Genomic DNA, 4,077 nt, shown 5'->3' on the forward strand with positions numbered 1-4,077 from the left:
AGCTGCTGAATCTTTCCCCTGGTGCTTGACAGGAGTTGAGAACAGTTCCAAAGGGTGGGATTCTCCCTGAAAGTGAATTTTGCTCCTGACTTCCCATCAAAAGCTCATTTTTTTTTAATTTATAAAAGCCCACATTCATCCCAAAGCCAAACTTGGAATGTGACCTGTATACTTTGAGTCGTTACCAAAGTGCTCTGACTTACTGACAAAGTGACTCCTTCTATATATTTTTTATATATATAAATATATTTTATGTCCTTTTGTATATATATTAATATATTACATATTTCATACATCATGTTTATATATAGGACCATATAAATATATATATACATATATATATACACATTATATATATGTATGTATATATATGTATGTATATATATGTGTGTGTGTGTATATATATGTATATATATATATATATATATTCTTTTTTTTTCCTAGTCCCACTGGGCCAGTCAATGCAATTGTCTCTTTCCAATCAGCATAAAAAGAACAATCCACCACAGAGGGTAAGACAGAATTTTCCTGTCAAAAGATGCTCCAGTGAATGTCTCATCCATGAACATCAGCTCTGGAACAAGGAATCACTTTATATCCACCTACATCTCCTTTGCATGGGAGGAACTCCTGCCTGTCATGAGGCAGGAACAGCCGTGGATTCCTTCAGGATTCCTTTAAGATCCCTTTAGGATTCCTTCAGGATTCCTTTAAGATCCCTTTAGGATTCCTTCAGGATCCTTCTGGCACTGCAGGAGTTGGTCAGCCCGCCCCAACTTCCTTCTCTTGTTACAGGGAAGCCCAAGCACTGGGAACTCGCTGTCACTGAGCAATTACTGGGTGCTCCAACAGTTACTCGATGTAATTGCTAAAATGTAACTGTAAGTTTGGCGTTCCAGGCCTGAGGTTTCCCTGACCCTGTGAATTTCAGTGAAACAGGAAAAGGAAAGTGACGAGAAAAAAGCAAAAGTTCCCAGGAAATAAGCAATGTTGTGGGTGAAACGCTATCAGGTTTCAGTCAATTTTAAAATTGACTCTTTTTGGTTAAAGGAAACTTTAACCAAAAGTTAAAGTTTGGGGAGGGTCATGCTTGCTCTAACAGAGATTTCCACAGGCACAAACGAGATACAGAGCACAGATCCCAGGGCAGAGCAGCAGCCCAGCCCTGCAGCAGCTCCATCCCAAGGCAGAGGGAGCAGGGATGAAATGGATCCTCTCTGGTGCCCTCATTGCTCAGCACACAGGGGCCCAAAGCTGCCTCTCTGCAACACCCCTGGCTCCTGAACACCTTCAAAACCACGAGCCCCAGGAAAGCCAAGAACACCTTTGAGTGAATCCCAGAGCATCCCAAACAGAGAGGGGCCCACAGGAGAATCCAGCGCAGCCCCTGGTCCTGCACAGACCCCAACAATCCCGCCCTGGGCAGGGCCGGGACCATTCCCAGGGGAACCTGGCAGTGCCCAGCACCTTGCCCTGAGCCCCATGCCAAGCTCTGGCACCGCTCCAGCCCCTCCCGGGCTCCTGTCCCCGCTGCAGATCCCAAGGAAGGATTTCCTGAAGGGTTCCCCCTCCACCCCATCCCCTCCATCCCCTCCGCTGCACACCCGGGAGCGGCTGGGCCGGGGCAGGCACACGAACCCCGCAGCTCCCGAGGGTCCCGGGCTGTGCCCGGGGACAGCGGGACTGTGCGGGTCACACCGAGGAATTGACAGGGGAACTGACAGAGGAATTGACAGAGGAATTGACAGGGGAATTGACAGGGGAATTGACAGGGACGGGAGAGAAGCGCCGCGGCCGGGCCCAGGCTCTGACAGTGCCGGAGGAGGGAAGGGAAGCGCCGACAGAACAGCTCAGCCCCGGCCGCTGTCACCTTCCTGCCCCCGGTTTTCCCAGCACCGAATGACGGAGCCAGCGGCAGCTCCTGCTCGCCCCCAGCCCCCGGGATCGCCATTGATCCCCGTGTGCGGCCCGAACCCCGCGGGCGGTGAATCCCCGCGGGCAGCCCCGGCTCGGGGCACCGGGACCCCGGGGGTGCCACCCACACAAAGCGCGGGGGGGCCGGTGCGGGCCCGTCCGGGCCGGTGCGGGGGAGGCCGCGCGGGGGCCGCGGGCCCGAAAGGGAGCGGTAGCGCCGGGGCCGCGCCGGGAGCGGCGGGGCCGGGCCCGGGGCCGGGAGCGGCGGCGGGCCCGGCGGCGCGGGGGGCGCAGCGCGGGTGGCGGGGTGCGGGCCCGCTCGGGCCGGGGCCGGTGGCGGTGCCGGTGGCGGGGCGGGGGCGCGGTCCGGCCGTACCTGCGCGCGGGGCCCTCGGCGGCGCGGGGGGCGCAGCGAAGGGGGGGCGCCCAGGCGAGCGCAGCGCCCCGCGGCCACCACCTGCGCCCGCCTCCCCACCGCGCCCATTGGCCGCGCGCGGCACCGCCCTCACGCCCATTGGCCGCGCCGCCGGGGACGGACGGCGGGGTCAGCCAGTGGCGAGCCCGATCGCCGAATAACAAGGCAAGCGCTGGCGTTGATTGGTCGGCGGCGCGGAGCGACGGTCCGCCCACCGACGGGCGGGGCAGCGGGGAGCGCTCCCGTCACTCATGCTCTTTCCGCCAATCGCACACCGCCTTCTTCTACCGGCGGCCCGCCCCCAGCGGTCATTGGGTGAGGCGGGCGCCGGGCGGGCACTGATTGGCGGCTTGTGGTGCCCGTCAGGCGCGGGGCGGGGCAGTGAGGACGTGAGGAGCCGCACAGCGCGGGGCGGGGGCGCTGCGGCCGCGCTGCGCCAATGGGGGAGCGGCGAGCGCGCGCGCCCCCGCGCGGCCGGGCGGGGAACGGCGGGGACTGAGGGGGACACAGGGGGGACAGCGGGGATCGGGGGGGACAGAGGGGGCTGGGGGGTCCCGGGACCAGCGATCCCCGTCTTCGCAGCCTCCGGGCACAGCCGAGGCTCGGCCAGCGCTGCCCGGAGAGCTTTGGGATCCCGGTCCCAGACGGTGTCCGGGCACAGCTCATTCCCATCCCGAACTTGCCCATTTGCGCTCAATGAGGCCGAGCAGAGCTCGCAGCCCGTGCCCGCCCTGGGAATTCCTTGGTTGGGTTTTTGCTGCTGTCACTCCCCTCTCCGAGTCTTTCCCCAGGAAACTTTGTTTCTCCCGAGGAAACTTTGTTCTGTTCCCGGTCCCATCTCGGGGATTTGCCCCACAAACGGCCCCGGGTGGGAGCGGGAGGTGAAACATCAGCCCAGCACATCAGCCCCAGCACGGAATCCCGCCCTGAGCAGCACAGGCGTTTCCCTGCTAGGGCTTTGTAATTTGGGACAGATAATTTTGGCACATCTCACCAGAAAGTGTCCAATTTGCAGGGGAATTGTAATTGCTGCTTAAAAAAGCCACCAACAGAACAGTACATTGGCACCTATGGAGGAAACAAAGTTTGTTTTTCAAGTTCCAAATAACAGCAAAACCAATAAATGAAGGAAGTCATTGCAGTTATTGCAATTTAAATGCAGAAATGCTTCCTCACTTTCACTCACCTTCAATTCCTCCCATCACAACACAGAATAAAAAGCACGAGGACATGTTTTATGAAATTTAAATATCTGAAAGTGTTTCATGTTAACAATGACCTTAAAATAAACTTATTTTAAAGAGGGCAGATGGTGCTAGTGCTGCTTAATTTCACAGATTTTGTTTTTACCACCTTAATGTTGCTTTATTTCCTTCATCTGCCTTTGTGGAAACCTCAGTGGCTGAATTTATTCCTCTGGTTTGTGGAGAAGCTCACACTTGTTCCTGTAACACCTCAAATATGATGCAGGACTTGGCATTTGCAACAGTTTTGGACTTTATTCATTAAAAGGACAAACAATTCCAACTGCCAGTTGGTATTTGTGATTCTGGCGCAGTGGAAATGAGGATTCTCCAAACTTGCAGTGAAAAATCATAATGAAAATCATAAGCCTTAGAAAAATAAAAGGTTTGGCTTAATGGGGCATAAATTCAAACATAAATTCAAATTTCTCCACAAGGAATTGGGTCTGGTAACCCACTCTGGATCAAAAGAATTGAAGGAGAACAGTCAACAACTCATCTGAA

The 4,077-nt window shown here is 55.7% G+C and overlaps 1 protein-coding gene across 2 annotated transcripts in view; it reads right to left on the reverse strand.

Annotated features, from left to right (window-relative positions):
- KDM4B (lysine demethylase 4B) overlaps positions 1-2,439 on the reverse strand; it is a 76,146-nt gene extending 73,707 nt beyond the window's left edge. For both annotated transcript variants that reach the window (XM_074528477.1, XM_074528476.1), the window contains exon 1: positions 2,291-2,439. The gene's annotated coding sequence lies outside the window, so the exon portion shown is untranslated. The remainder of the gene's footprint in view (positions 1-2,290) is intronic.
- Positions 2,440-4,077: the final 1,638 nt, after the last annotated feature.

Source organism: Zonotrichia albicollis, chromosome 29, assembly GCF_047830755.1.
Source record: "Zonotrichia albicollis isolate bZonAlb1 chromosome 29, bZonAlb1.hap1, whole genome shotgun sequence".
NCBI lineage: Eukaryota > Metazoa > Chordata > Aves > Passeriformes > Passerellidae > Zonotrichia > Zonotrichia albicollis.